The sequence below is a fragment of the Podarcis gaigeae genome, assembly GCF_964106915.1.
Source record: "Podarcis gaigeae genome assembly, chromosome: 1".
Taxonomy (NCBI): Eukaryota; Metazoa; Chordata; class Lepidosauria; order Squamata; family Lacertidae; genus Podarcis; species Podarcis gaigeae.
The window spans coordinates 137,107,315-137,123,615 of NC_139678.1; the positions used below are offsets into that span (position 1 = coordinate 137,107,315).

The following is a 16,301-nucleotide window of genomic DNA, read 5'->3' on the forward strand; positions in this document are numbered from 1 at the left end:
CCTTTGTCCCTCCAGCTTTTCCTCATAAATATATATATATTTTTAATGGTATCCACAGTACCAACAAAAATTTCCTCTCCTCTGTCCTCCAAAGGGCAATTAAACCCCATTACCCTTCAGGAGACCCACTCAGGCAAGACGGTCACTGACAGCCTGTGAAATTGTCACCAGGTAATCATCGCCAAGGTGGCTCAGAGCTCTCACCAAGCAGCCAGCCTTGTTCAGCCCAGAGCCCTGGCAGCTGAGGAGAAGAGGGAGGGAGGGAGGGAGGGAGGACGAGAGACTGCAATGGGAGTTTCCTTCCTACTCAGTCATTACTTCCCAAAAGCCTGCTGGGATTTCCCAATAGAATGGCATATTTATTTTCCTTTTATAGTTGGGAACAGTGAAAAAATGTGTCAGTGCTGAGGAGAACACCCTACGTGCCCATGCCGGGGGTGGGGTGGGGGAGTTACGGCCACTTCACATACCACTTCAATTTTTTAAAAAAGTGCCAAGACCACAAAAAACAGCCACATTTGCAACCTGTTCAGTCTCAGACTATATGAAGCAAGCCTGATCAATTCCAAGTATTAATGCTGGCAATAGCACTGCTCCATAAGCTGTCATAGTGTGTGAATCCTGGATCACACCAATTCTACAAAAGGGACAGCCATTTTTCTGTGTATTTTGCAAGTTTGGCATACCTGTAAGTATGACCCCCCCCCCCCCGGTAAAATTCTCTGCATTTCTAGGGAGGAGGTGTGAGTGTACATTTCATCATAACATAAGAATAAATCTCTAGTTTTCTGCAACAAACTGATTTGTAATAAACACTGCTAATCTTCTATGAAGTTTGTAACTGTTTTTATATAATTTGCTTTCTCCTTGGATCTGTGTTTGTTGCTATAGGGCTCCCTTTGCTAATAAGCAGGGGGTGTTAGAAACCGTGTCCTCCTCACAGAGAACATGTGTTGCGGTGAGATCATCAGGACTGACCTCACTGCTTGTGTGGGTAGGAGCGACTGGATAGCCGCAACAACCCGATTGGTGGTCCCCCAGCTGCAGCGGTAATTCTGGCCATTGGGATTGTTCATGCATTATCCAAGGGACCTATATATACCACTGCAAGTTGCGCTGAGCTTCCTTTTTTTGCCTCGTGCATCGGCTCACCCACCCACCCTCCCTCTATTTAGGGTTCATTATGACCCGGACGCGGCCTAGGACTTGCCGATCGTATGGTCGGCGGTTCGAATCCCCGCGGCGGGGTGAGCTCCCGTCGTTCGGTCCCAGCTCCTGCCCACCTAGCAATTCGAAAGCACCCTTAAGTGCAAGTGGATAAATAGGTACTACTTTATAGCGGGAAGGTAAACGGCGTTTCTGTGTTCTGCGCTGGTGCAGGCTCGCCGGCCACGTGACCCGGAAGTGTCTTTGGACAGCGCTGGCCCCCAGCCTCTTAAGTGAGATGGGCGCGCAACCCCAGAGTCGGTGACGACTGGCCCGTACGGGCAGGGGTACCTTTTCCTTTACCTATGACCTTGCTATGCCATCGTGGGTCGTCTGTTTCTGAGACAGGGGCCCAGGAGGAATTTTCCTATTTGGCAGATTGGCTGGTGCCACTTGGGTTTCGCCTGCCACGTAGCAGATCCTCACAACTTTGTAAGGTTTGGCAGTTAGGCATTGGTTCAGTGTGGAGGAGAGGGGAGGTTGTTACATCTGCCCCCCCCCCCAATGTGCGAAAGGGCATTCTGTTAAAGGAATCCAGGGGCTCGCCTTCCAGGGGCTAGGGCCACGCCAGAGCCCCTGGGAGCATTTGGGGGGTGAACTTGAGTCTGAGCCTGGTCCAAAGCTCCCCCAGGATGTTTACCTGTACTGACCTCTGCCGGTGTCTACTCATCAGTGCTGCCCTGCTAAGGTCAGGGGCAACTAGTCGGGAGCCAATGCCTAAGCAAACCACTCACGATCTGTAATCAATAAAGTTGTGGCCAAAATTATGCCAATAACCTTAAACTAAATTCTGTGTCTTTATTTATTGGGGGAGATCTTTATTGGGGGTGTCTTTATTTATTGGGGGAGATTAACACGCAAACCTATGGGGAGAAGTCATGTTGCATTTCACTCTGTTCCTGAAGAGCCATTTTGGAATAATATGCTCATTGGAGAAATTTTGGGTTTTGAAGATTTTGGGTATGCTTCCCCCCCCCCCTTCAGACAAGCTTTTCATTCTAATTCTCAGAGGAGCTCTTGGAGTGGTGACTAAAATATATTCTGTCTTTCTGAAGGTTATGTCATACATACTTTTTATTTGAGGGGTTGATCAGGCTCTTCAAAGCTCTGGATGGTCTCAGATCTGCTTATTACAGAGGATGCTTTCTGTCACCTTGAACGGCCTCATATCGGCTGAACGGTGGGGGAAGCCTGGCGACTGAACAAATGAACTCTTCAGCTCCAGCAGGAAACCTTTCTGCGGAAAAAGTTATCTTGTGAGGAGCACATTGCCCCCAATGCTTGGCTTGAGCCCAGGTGTATGCGTTTTCAAAACAGAATAAAAAGCACACAGTGGAAATTTTACATGTCTGATAAATAGGAGAAAAGAGGGAGAGAACAAAGGAGAGCATTTTCAAAGAATAAGAAATCAGTCCAGTAAAGAGTAGGTGTTGTTGTAATCCACAGTTGCATGGCCAGCTATGACACTGTAGCCTTCTTCAGACATTCACTATTCACATGAGAGGGCAAGCTTATTCTACTTCCCCCAATTGCTAGTCTAATCACTTTCCAGAGATTGGAGGATGATATTCTGAAATGGGGAGTGCAACTTTTCTTGAAAGATTCCCTCTTTCTCTTATAATTGCAATGACACCCACCTGAGAGGTGCCAGAACTAAGTTCCAGTGAGTTCCCCCGGGAAAAACAAAGCCTGCTTCCCATGCATTTCAGAACCCCGATTTTCCATGAGCATAGGAGGTCCCCTACTTCCTGGTTATCAGAACAGTGATGGGGACAGAGCTATCTCACTTATCTGTACTGCTTGCCTCTCTGTATGTGCCAGAAAGGGTTTTGGACTTCTTTTAAATGTGCATAAACTCGTCAGTCTGGAGGACCACCAAAATAATCACTCAGGAATGAACATTCCTTGGGCAAAATTGAATTGCTGTACAACCTCTGAAATCTATACGGCTTAAGACCCAGGTATTTAAAGGACTGCCTAGCTCTCCATGAAACTGCTCAAACCTGAAGATCATCCTTCCTCCTGGAAGGACACCTGCCTATGGAGAGGTGAGATAGGTGGTAAGCAGGAAGAGGGTCTTCTCTGTTGCAGCACAACAGGGATACGACCTGTGAAGATGCACACGATTGTTGTAACCCTAAGGGCTTTCGAAAGAATGAAAAGTTTTAAAACATTGCTGGAGGAAAGACACCACCCTTTCTGTATTGCACATTACTCCAAAAATGCTCTCCCTAAATGAAACTCAGATTACTCTCTTCAAAAGTTGTGCAACCCTTTAACAAGCACACCATAAAGAGCTCATAACCCACCGACTCTCAGCAGCAAGAAACATCATAGCCAGACACTGGAGAGACCTGTCAGGAGTAAGCATGGACCAGTGGTATCAAATAGTATGGGAAACAGCCTTTTTAGAAAAACTAACCAATAGTGAAACTGATGCAGGAACAGATAGAAGAAGACGCCTTCACTCCAGTATGGTCCCACTTTATCACATACACAGCCCAACAAGACAACAACAAGAATCCGCCGACAGCATACGAATCAGTCTGGCTAACCTGATTCAAATTACACATTCACACCCCGCTCACACAAAAAAACAGTTCTCACTACAGCCAACCAAAGGCAACCAACCACACCCTAAGCCACCCCCAACCTCTCTCACTACCAAGGAAATACAACAAGCGAATAGTAAGAGAACCCACACAAGTAATGCTGACAAAATCGTTCACACACACTAAGTAGAATAATAGAAGCATAACCACACCACACCACTCGCCACTCCCCCTTTTTTCTCCCCCCTTCTTCTTCCTAATTGTTTAAACCAATTCATAAATCAAGAACTTATACATTGATCACTAATAATGAAACGTGTTGTAGATATTTTTCCACATTTATTATGCAATTTTTGTGATATACTAATGACATGAGAAAATTTGGTATACTTGTTTGTATAACATTCTTGTTTATAAAACCCAATTAAAAAACAAAAAAACAAGCACACTCCACCATGTGGTGGAAGCAGAAAGTGCAGAGAAAACAGAGCAACGAAATTCAGCAGGTTCTGTAAAGTTGTATGGTGTTTGACAGCAACTGTTGGAGTAAGTTAATGACCAAATGGGTGCTTAGGGCAATCCTGACCACGTTCTATTGAATTCAGTGGGGCCTACCCCCATAAGTATGTGGGGTTAGGATTGCAGCCTAACTATTTGATAATCTGAAGAGTTTCTACTGCAAATTCCTCCCATTCAATCTGTGTGATTACTTTTCAGACTTGCTTTCATGTACATCATTTCTTTCTTCTTCTGAGTCTGGGTGCATGTGCCTTTTAAAAAAGAGGCTTAGGAGCAGGTGTTCAACCGCTCCCCTTCCCCGGGGGCGCAGCATTGCTGGCGGACATCTGGGACCTCGCAGTGACCTGAGAGTGGGTGGATGGATGCTGCCCAACCGTGTCACACCCCTGACTGACCAATCGGATTAGCCGGGGGCGTGGCTGCTTGCCATTTACACCGCCGCACAGCTAGGGTGCAACCTCTTCTCGCCAGATCTCCCAGCCCGCCCACCCTCTATTTCATGCGTTGCTTGACTTTGGCCTTGCTATGGACTAATGTTGGTCACCTAGTTGCAGAGCCAAGTAGGAATTTTTCCACTTGGCAAATTGGCACCAGGCATTTGGTTTTCGCCTGCCTTGTAGCAATCATCACAACATTGTAAGGTTAGGCATTGGGTAAGCCTTGTTTGTGGGAGGGGAGGTTGTTGCTGCCGCCTGCCCCTCCTCGTTAGGGGTACCTCATTAAAGGGATCCGGGGGTGTGGTTCCTGTCCGAAGCCTGGGTGTGGGCTAGGGCCATGCCACGACTCCATTGGTGACCCTGGGGGTGCTCTTAATTGATGCATATCATAGGGCTCCCCCTGTCAGTGGTTGACCCTTGAGAGACTTCCGGTAGATGGGCAGGAGAGTCAGGTTAGAGTCTGGCTTGACCCAAATGCCTTAGCCAAACCGCTCACATCTGTAACCAATAAAGTTGTGGCCTTATTTATCCCATTAACCCAACATACTTGTGTCAGTGTGTTTATTTCTGAGGGGAACTGCAGGACCTGGGGCCTCACCAAGCAAGTCTGGAGAGAGAAACACATAGCTAGGCAGTACCCTACATAAAGGTAAAGGGACCCCTGACCATTAGGTCCAGTCGTGGATGACTCTGGGGTTGCGGCGCTCATCTCGCTTTATTGGCCAAGGGAGCCGGCGCACAGCTTCCGGATCATGTGGCCAGCATGGTTCTGGCAAACCAGAGCAGCACACGGAAACGCCGTTTACCTTTCTGCTGGAGCGGTACCTATTTATCTACCCTGCACTTTTTAGCGTGCTTTTGAACTGCTATGTTGGCAGGAGCAGGGACCAAGCAACGGGCGCTCACCCCGTCACGGGGATTTGAACTGCCAACCTTCTGATCGGTAAGCCCTAGGCTCTGTGGACCACAGCACCACCTTACTCGAGAGTAATTCAGTAGACAGAGAAAGATTTATTTCTTCTCTGAGTTTATGAATCAGATTATATTGAAGCTATTTGTCCTTGGTGGTTTATGGGAAGGTTTTTTAACTAATGGGATGTGTTCCTCGTTCACTAAAGGAAAAGCACCAGTGTGAGTGACAGCCAGAGGAAAGGAGGTGGAAAAGCCAGGAAAGAATGTTCCAATTCAGATTTTGTTGTTCACGCCCATTTCCTATTGCTTACAACAAAACCCCAGCCCTTGGCTGATCTGTTGAATTGGATGCAGCTGGCAAAATTGAGGGAAGGCAGTGCTTTGTTCTGTGGAGGCAAGTGATCATTTGATTATCTTATCTGCAGCTGAATGGACTCCATTTTCAATAAGAAAATTATCCCAATAGAGGATATACATTATGAACAAAAGACTGCACTTCAGCAGCTTAGAAGCTGCTAAAATGGGAAAAACAGGAGTAATCAGAACATATTTGAGTGTGGAGTTTGGAGATTAATTTTATCAGATGCAACTTTGCTCAAGGAGACATAAGCATTTTTAATTATGTACCACTATTCCCCCCTTCATGGATCACTGCCTTGCCGTGGCGAAGGGGCTTGAATAACTCAGAGAAGCTATGAGCTATGCTGTGCAGGGCACCCAAGATGGACAGGTCATAGTGGAGAGTTTGACCAAACGTGATCCACCTGGAGCAGGAACCGGCAAGCCACTCCAGTATCCCTGCCAAGAAAACTCCATGGACAAAGACAACAGGCATATAAAAGTTATGATGCTGGAAGATGAGCCCCTCAGGTCGGAAGGCGTCCAACATGCTACTGAGGAAGAGCGGAGGACAAGTACAAGTAGATCCAGAGCTGATGAAGCGGCTGGGCCAAAGCCGAAAGGACGCTCAGTTGCGGATATGCCTGGAAGTGGAAGGAAAGTCCAATGCTGTAGAAGATCAAACCTATCCATTCTGAATGAAATCAGCCGTGAGTGCTCACTGGAAGGACAGATCGTGAAGCTGAGGCTCCAGGACTTTGGCCACCTCATGAGAAGAGAAGACTCCCTGGAAAAGACCCTGATGTTGGGAAAGATCAAGGAGAAGGGGACGACAGAGGACGAGATGGTGGGACAGTGTTCTCAAAGCTACAAACGTGAGTCTGACCAAACTGCGGGAGGCAGTGGAAGACAGGAGTGCCTGGCGTGCTCTGGTCCATGGGGTCACGAAGAGTCGGACACGACTAAACGACTAAACACCACTATTCCTAAAGGAACACTGAACTTCTTTCTTAAGGCATTCCTCTTCCTCCCCTCTGTCACATTTCATCTCATTTAAGCCAATTGAAACTATTCCCCAGCCCCCCAGGCACCGTCATTTTGGCACATAAAATGCCCACTGCTCAGCCCCCTACCATGTGCCACCTTTGCCAGCCGTGTGGTCTCCCTACTATTACCCAGCTGACTTTTTTGCACACCTGGACAGGCACTCTCTGGGCACCTGTCTTTACAATATGTTTGACTCTATCATACTTTTTACTAGTTTGACCAGGGACTCTGCTCATCACCGCTAAGCAACACTTGGTTTTGTTTCGGAAAAATCTGGGTGTGAGGCTGCTCAGTCCCCCAGCTGGTCGGGCAGAGCCCGCAGGTCCCTGCGGAATAAAGGAAGGATTCCAGCCAACCGGAGCAAATAGCTGTAGACCAAAGTTTATTGTGCAATAGGTTCAAAGAGGAATTTTAAACCCCGAGGATGGGGTGACAAAGACTTTAAAACTTTCCCACCATATCCCAGAATACAGTCCATACAGCATCATTGCTACATCATTGCTACATCACTGAAATGTCACAAAAGGGGAGGGCTTAACTTTGGCAAACATGTCCAGACAAGTCCTTGGTACAAGATTAGCATAAGTAGACATGGCGGGGCAAGACTCAGGTATAAGATTAAAATATACAAATATGTCTTAAGTACCCACCACCCAAAAGTACAATAGAACTTCCTTTGCATGTCTGGAGTCTGAAGCAAGTCAGGTGATGAGATTTGGCTTCCCTTGGCTAACAATGAGCCCAGCAATTGTCACCTCTGAGAACTTCCTGGAGTCCTTTTTCAAGGGGAAAATAGCTTTGGAATGGAGGAAACTGGCAAGGAGTTGATTTTATATTATTTTAAAGCTAGGTAACTTCCCTGAGCTGTCAAGTTGGAAGGATACATTGAGGCATAATATTTGTATCATTTAACAACTTTAAAGATGTGCCCACCCCGTAATTTCCGTAACAGCTTGCTACTAGTTTCCAGATGCTACCAAAACTTTTATTCAGAAAGGATATAGAAAAATCACAGGGACACTTGAGAAAATTATTTTTGGGGAATTCCTATGCGGAATAACATGGTCCACAAGTTCAAACAAATATGTAAATCAGAATTTTACTATCTTTCAAATTTCACACTCCTTTAAACATTCTAAAATGCATGTTTAAATGTGAATTTTGAGAGATAATATGCATTAAAAGAAAATACTTTGAAAGAAAATACATAAAAGTGCTTTGAAAGAAAATACATAAAAGTTCTAAGCCTGTGCTTAGGAAATTTGAAATTGAGAGGAAATTTTTAAGATCATCAATTAATGTGGAGATTGATCTGAATTATTGATAAATATGTGAAAATTACACAAACAGAAATATAATAGATTTGCCCATTACTATAAAATTACTCTTCATGAGTAATGTCACAGCCCTTAATATATTTGAAGATGACTATCATATCGTCTTGGTCTTCTATTTTCCAGGCTAACCATACCCACCTCCTTCAAGCGCTCCTCATAAAGCTTGGTTTCCAGACCTTGATCGTCTTGGTTGCCCTCCTCTGCACAAGTTCTAGCTTGTCAACATCCTTCTTCAATTGTTGTGCCCAGAACTGGACACCGTATTCCAAGTGTGGTCTGACTGAGGCAGAAGAGAGTGGTACTGCTACTTCCCTTGATCTGGACACTATACTTCTGTTGATGCAGCCTAGAATAGCATTAGCTTTTTTTGCTGCTGTATCACACTGTAGACTCATGTTAAGCTTGTGGTCCACCAAGACCCCGAGATTCGTTCTCACACGTACTGCTAGTAAGCCAAGTGTCTTCCATCCTGCATTTGTGCATCTGGTTCTTCCTGCCTAAGTGCAGAACCTTACATTTGTCCCTATTGAAATTCATTTTGTTAGCTTGAACTCAGTTCTTCAATCTGTTAAGGTCATTTTGAATTTTGATTCTGTCTTCTGTGGCATTAGCTACCCCTCCCAGTTTGGTGTCATCTGCAGATTTGATCAGCATCCCCTCAATTCCTTCATCCAAGTCATTTATAAAGATGTTAAACAACAACAGGCCTCAAGCAGAACCCTGTGGCATCCCACTTGTCACTTTTTTCCAGGATGACGAGAAACCATTAATGAGTACTCTTTGGGTACAGTTAGTTAACAAGCTACAAATCCACATAACAGATACCTCGTTCAATCCACATTTTACCAGCTTCCTTGTGAGAATATCTGTTGGGAATTTCTATTCCACCTTAAGGAGCAGACATGGGATTGTTACATGTCACATGTCTGTTTACATTCCAGCACAGTTTGCTGGGAACTTCCGTTGTGTATAGTTTTTGCTTTTGACTCTCTGATGAGACGAAAGAGAGATGACATGTTTTCTTTGTCCTGATTTATGCTTAATAAATCTGTAGCTTGTTAGTATGCTTACACAAGGCTTATGCCACTTCTGTTTGCGCAGTATGCTCTGCTGATATAGTGTGCTCAGGTTTTGAAGTCTGAGTCACTGATTTAGGTCGCACCAGAGATTGGGGGATCATCACGGCTGGAAGGGCATAATGCAGCTGGGGGCTAGCCAGCTGGCTTCGTGACCCCTGAAGGATGCCGACATGGGGGACTTGGTCAAAAGCCTTACTAAAATCAAGATACACTATGGCCACAGCATTTCCCTGAACCATCAAGTATGTAATTCCATCAAAAAAAGAAATCAGATTGGTCTGGCAGGACTTATTTTTGAGAAACCCATGTTGGGAATTAGTAGTCACTCTTTTGACAGAAAAATAAATTTAAAACTTCATGGAGGCATCCTCAGTCAAACCACTGGCATCTCTTAGACTATGTTATTGTCCATGCTAAAGATCGCCGTGATGTGCTCTTTATCAGAGCTATGACAAGCGCCAATGATTGCTGGACAGATCACCGACTAATATGCTCCATGATGGCTATCAAGATCATAACTCAACGCAGGCTTCAAGGAAGGAAACCAATTTTATTTGGCAAGGGGGAAAAGCTAGAATTAAATCTGAAATCATGACAGGGTCTGAAGAAATACAGTGGTACCTTGGGTTAAGTACTTAATTCATTCTGGAGGTCCGTTCTTAACCTGAAACTTGAAGCACCACTTTAGCTAATGGGCCTCCTGCTGCCGCCGCACTGCCAGAGACGATTTCTGTTCTCATCCTGAAGCAAAGTTCTTTACCCAAGGTACTGTTTCTGGGTTAGCGGAGTCTGTAACCTGAAGTGTCTTTAACCTGAAGCATATGTAACCCGAGGTACCACTGTAGGAGGCTTTGCAGTTCCAGATTTAAGAAGATATTATGAAGCTGCATGTTGGAGCTTCCATGGAAGCCGCCCAGAGTGGCTGGGGACCCCAGGCAGATGGGCAGGACAGAAATAAATCATTATTATTATTATTATTATTATTATTATTATTATTATTATTATTGGAGCTGGTTGAAAGAGTGGATGCTACTTAAAATTATGGAGATTTTGAAATTAGAAGGTTGGAATAGAATCTACGGATGGCATGGCTATCTAATGTATGGGAAAATACAGGTACACAAAAGATTTATGAGCCATTTAGTGAGAAAGGCTCTATTTGAAGTTTGGGAGAGAACAAAGGAGAAAATCATAGAAAAAACTCCATGGTGGACCTCCCCAGTAGAGGCAACCTCCACACTCAAGAATAATGCAAGAAAACTGTGGCAGTGGCGTAGCATGGGGGGTGCAGGGGGGGCCGATCCACGGGGTAGGGGGTTAGGGTTAGGGGCACAAATCCACGGGGTAGGGGGCGCAAATTACTTGCCTTGCCCCGGGTGCTGACAACCCATGCTACGCCACTGAACTGTGGCCAACCTACAAAGAGTTAGTGGAAGAAATGAATGAAAAACCAAAATTAGAAGATTATGAATAATTTAAAAAGATGGGAATAAATTGGCTGGAATATTTTCAATTGAAAGTGACTTTTGAGAAAGATATAAAAAGCAGAGGTTTTGAAAATAAAATATCGAAGTTAGATAAAGAAATCTTACAGAGTAAACAAAAAATACTTACAAAAATGTATAAATTACTAAATAATATACAAATAGATCAAGAAATCAAAAGTAAGAATATGTTAAAGTGGGAACAAGATTTAGGTTATGAAATTGAATACAAAGATTGGGTTAAATTTTGGACAAAAAATATAAATTTTATGGCTTATCAATTGAAAGAAAATTTCATGAAGAAGCATCATAGATGGTATATGTCGCCAGACAGGTTGGCAAAAATGAAAAAACCAGGTGATAAGTGTTGGAGGTGTAATAGAATGATAGGAACCTTATACCATATGTGGTGGTCATGTCCGGAAATTAAGAAATATTGGAATATGATATATGAGGAAATTAAAAACGTCACAAAATAAAAGAGCAGAATCATATTTATTAGGAATTTTGAATGGTGACATCCCGAATGGAAGGACGTAAGGATCCAGAATTGGCCTCCACAGTCACTTAAAGGCTTATTGTTAAAACCATGTTTATGGAAGACAATCAAGACAAAGAAGAATAACCACAGCTCACAGACTGACTGTTGAATTATTTGTTCTAGAACCTTCCCTTGTATCGATGTCAAGTTCACCGGTCTTCCTTTCCCCCCTTTTTGAACAACATTTACCTGCCTCCAGTCTGTAGGGACCTCACCTGTTCTCCAAGAATTCTCAAAGGCTCTGAAATTACTTCCACAAGCTCCTTTAGAACCCTTGGATGCTGCTCCCTGGAGATTTGACTTCATTTCAAGTAGCCTGGTGTTCCCTTGCTACCTCTTTTCCTATCTTGGACTGCAGTTCCCTCCTTACATCATTTATTCTGTTATCACCAGGCTGGGCATCACTTGTCTTTTGGGTGAAGACATATCTAATCAAAAGTTTCATATGATTTGTACCACTGTGGAAATGCTGACCAATACCACAAGTATGAAACAAATTCTGAACCCATTCCTTAGGGAGTTCTAACAAGCTTGGGCCTCATGGGGTTGGAAATTGTTTGAGAAAAAGTTTGGTAACTTAAAGATGGGACAATCAATAACTCCACATGTCTCTCCTACTCTTCAGCTCTATGTTTTATTTTTTGTCAACAACACATTTTAACTGTCTGCAATCTCTAAGCCAGACGAAGCCACCTCTTTGTAGATAATGGTGCCGTATGTCCCTATCGCAAGTCCTGGTAGCCACCTGCAATTTCTACCATAGCATATGGAGGGAGAGAGCATTGCACTGAGTGAATCTCATTCGTTCTGCATGATTAGTCCTCGATCTCCCAGTACAGATGTTAACACATATGGTCCTTATCACCATCCCACTAATCACACAAATAAGAAAGAAACTTTTCTGTTAACTTTGAGTCTCAGATTGACAGAACTGGTCCCTAATTATCCATACTTACTACCTTCCCTCCTTTCAGCTGCTTAAATTAGCACATGTCATTTTGGCAAACTTTTATTAACTACAAGATGCAAAAAAAAAATTGCAATGCTTACTCAGTACAAAATTGGGCACTCAGAAAAACTTCAGAGGATACAAGGAGAGCAGGGCTGCCTAGCATTGTTTGCAATCTACTCTTAAAAAGTAAAGGTAAAGGTACCCCTGCCCGTACGGGCCAGTCTTGCCAGACTCTAGGGTTGTGCGCTCATCTCACTCTATAGGCCGGGAGCCAGCGCTGTCCGCAGACACTTCCGGATCACGTGGCCAGCATGACAAGCTGCATCTGGCAAGCCAGCGCAGCACACGGAACGCCGTTTACCTTCCTGCTAGTAAGCGGTCCCTATTTATCTACTTGCACCCGGAGGTGCTTTCGAACTGCTAGGTTGGCAGGCGCTGGGACCGAGCGACGGGAGCGCACCCCACCGCGGGGATTCGAACCGCCGACCTTTCAATCGGCAAGTCCTAGGCGCTGAGGCTTTAACCCACAGTGCCACCCGCGTCCCATACTCTTACATAACTCCAAAAGCCATCCTTAGACTGAAGCTCTTATTATTTCTGGGCCATTTTCTAAAATATATAAATTGTTGCACCCAGTCAGCACTGTATTCCAGAACAGTTTCCAAAATAAAAACTATGAGCTGGCAATGGTCTTCCTACATAACTTAACAAACAATACTCGGGTATGCTGCACAAAGCATATTCTCTGAAATACCAGTGAAACAACCATGAGCTCAAATGTGACGTCTCATCCCACAATGATTTGGTTGCTTTGCTATTTGATGCATAGACTACCCTTCCATACAAAGATTCCTAGGATGGAATACAACAAAAGTAATTAAAATAAAGTGATGATCCCATAAAACATCAGTACAAATAAGGAGCAGCAACCAAGAACCAGTAAAAAACAGTGAACCCATAAAATCCATCAAGCCATTAAAAAATTCACACACTGTTGGGATTGCCTGGACAAATAAAAAAGTATTCACTTGGTGCCAAAGCGAAATCAACATTTGTGCCAGGCAAACTTCTCTAGGAAAGGCATAGACTATACAGGGCATGGGGCATCACGAAACACGCACCAAAAAACCCTTCATTTTAAAATGTGCTCTTCCAGTGAACCCTCAAAATGTCCCCCTTTAAAAGTTATTGCCAAACTTTCACACTTGCCTAGCACAGGTAAGGCATAAAATGGTTTTACTTACAAATCTCTTCAAAGGTCAGATTCATGTGCTTTTACATACAAGCAGTCAGAAAAGATGCACAGGCAATTAAAAAAGTTGCTTAGTTGCTGAAGCCCACATGCAGAGGAAGAGAGCAAAAGACTTGGTTACCTATTCCCTTTTATATTGTAAATATGGTTATGTATTTACAATATAAGATTTATCTGTACTTGTCAAATTACTTTTTTGGCACATTGCTGTACATGTTACTTGTGTTCCATATTTGAACACACACACAGGTACCGCTGTAGTGGGAAGTTAAGCAACATTTCCGTGCACTCTGGCACTCATCACGGTCCTCTGTACGCCAGAAGTGGTTTAGTCATGCTGGCCACATGACCTGGAAAGCTGTCTGCAGACAAATGCCGGATCCCTCGGCCTGAAAGTGAGATGAGCGCTGCAGCCCATAGTTGCCTTTGACTGGACTTAACCGTCCAGGGGTCCTTTACCTTTTTACACACACACACACATCTCAAAAATATAAGTAAGCTCAAGAAACCTCATTAATAAAACAGTCATACAGGATTTTATTTTTTGATGTGGAAACAGCATTTGAACATTTAGAATAGGATCTGTTGTACAATATTTTAATGGCATGATATCCCAGTATGAAAATGGATTTGGCAAAGCGTTTTCTCCTTCATGGAGAGCACGTGTTGCAGTGGGGTCTGGCAGGCCACCCCCTCAGTTGCCGGGCGGAATCATTTAGATAGCCATTGGCAGTGATTGGGCTGTTTGGGTTACTGGGCTAATTTTGATGTTGTCAATTTGTGGGATGGACCAAACGTTTTTTAAGCTGGGCTTGCAGTTTCGCACTTTCTCTTTCGCTGTGTGAATCATAGAATCATAGAGTTGGAAGAGACCACAAGGGCCATCGAGTCCAACCCCCTGCCAAGCAGGAAACACCATCAGAGCACTCCTGAAATATGGTTGTCAAGCCTCTGCTTAAAGACCTCCAAAGAAGGAGACTCCACCACACTCCTTGGCAGCAAATTCCACTGTCGAACAGCTCTTACTGTCAGGAAGTTCTTCCTAATGTTTAGGTGGAATCTTCTTTCTTGTAGTTTGGATCCATTGCTCCGTGTCCACTTCTTGGAGCAGCAGAAAACAACCTTTCTCCCTCCTCTATGTGACATCCTTTTATATATTTGAACATGGCTATCATATCACCCATTAACCTCCTCTTCTCCAGGCTAAATACGCCCAGCTCCCTTAGCCGTTCCTCATAAGGCATCGTTTCCAGGCCTTTGACCATTTTGGTTGCCCTCCTCTGGACACGTTCCAGTTTGTCAGTGTCCTTCTTGAACTGTGGTGCCCAGAACTGGACACAGTACTCCAGGTGAGGTCTGACCAGAGCAGAATACAGTGGCACTATTACTTCCCTTGATCTAGATGCTATACTCCTATTGATGCAGCCCAGAATTGCACCAGATCACCTGGAGCACTCGGACAGTCTGGAGGACAGTGGAGCGATCTTCTCATTGTCTGGTTACATTTCTTTATTTCCCCCTTCTTTTTAATCCTCTCTAGTTTCTTAAATAATTTAATTCCCCTTTTTTCCTGTTTGATTTCCCACCCCACCCCTTACCCTGCCCTGTGGGAAGATTCTTCCTGTATCTGTGAGCGCTGCCTGTGCGTAATCCTCCTTGGCTTGCCTTTTCCAATAGGGGAGAAGCCCCCATTAGGGGCTTTCTTTCACAAAAAGGTTTCCCCCCATTTTGCCTGTTTGTTAACTGTGGGGCTAGCCAGGGCTGTTCCCAGCTTAGCTGGAATCACTTTCGTTTATAGTATCCCCAAAGGTTGGCTTTATTTTGGGTGCATGCAGTTCTGTTGGCCAAATTTTAATCTAGCCTTGGGCGGGAGCGCTATTTTGAGCTTCCTTTAATATTGCAATAAGACAAAGATTCTTAAGAGCAGAAGCAGGGAAGCCTTCACAGCCTGCACATATCATTCAATCCTAAATCTGCTACAGTTAGCAGTACAGTAAATTGGTAAGTCTCTGTGACACGTGACTCATTCTCTCTGTAAGAATGTATCTGCTTGCAGGCGCAGTTGTTGCTAATGTATATCTGAGGCAGACAGAGTGGAGCCAGAGGCTCTCTGTGCCTCCAATGAGCACTCTGTGTATGCTCTTTAACTATGCTGTTTCTGAACAAGTTTATTTTCTTCAAGTTTGTTTTGCCCTGATAGTGGTGATCGCCATTTTAGAGACGAGCCATTGTGGCTTAGTGGCTAGAGTGCAGGACTAGGACCTGGGAGACAGGGTTCATATCCCACACTTAGCCATTGTTATAACAAAGCAAAACAAAACAAACTGCTCCTTATGCTTTTGTGTTGCTGGGTAGTTTGGCCCATTTGTGATATTGCTCCCAAAAAGAACTTTGAGTTTCTTGAGGGGGTGCTTCCCTCTAAAAGGCCAAGCAGGGGTCCTGGACAGGTGGTGGGCTGCCTCAAGTCTGTTATGTCACTGGAAACATTTATGTCTGGCCTAGCAGGTGATCCTGGGGCTTTGCCCTAGAATTCGATGTACTCTGGCAGTGTTTCCAGCCTGCTTTCTACCTTCCCCCGAGACCTTCTTCATCAGGGGCCTTCCATCTCTAGAAAAGAGGGAGAGGATTTTCCTCCTTCTGGGCC

At 44.4% G+C, this 16,301-nt stretch overlaps 1 long non-coding RNA gene across 1 annotated transcript; it reads left to right on the plus strand.

The window, feature by feature from the left end:
* Nucleotides 1-14,285: 14,285 nt before the first annotated feature.
* On the plus strand, nt 14,286-15,980 carry LOC310834061. Its single transcript, XR_014559079.1, has 2 exons — nt 14,286-14,496; nt 15,088-15,980. It is a non-coding gene; the product is annotated as an uncharacterized lncRNA (long non-coding RNA).
* The last annotated feature ends 321 nt before the right edge of the window (nt 15,981-16,301 follow it).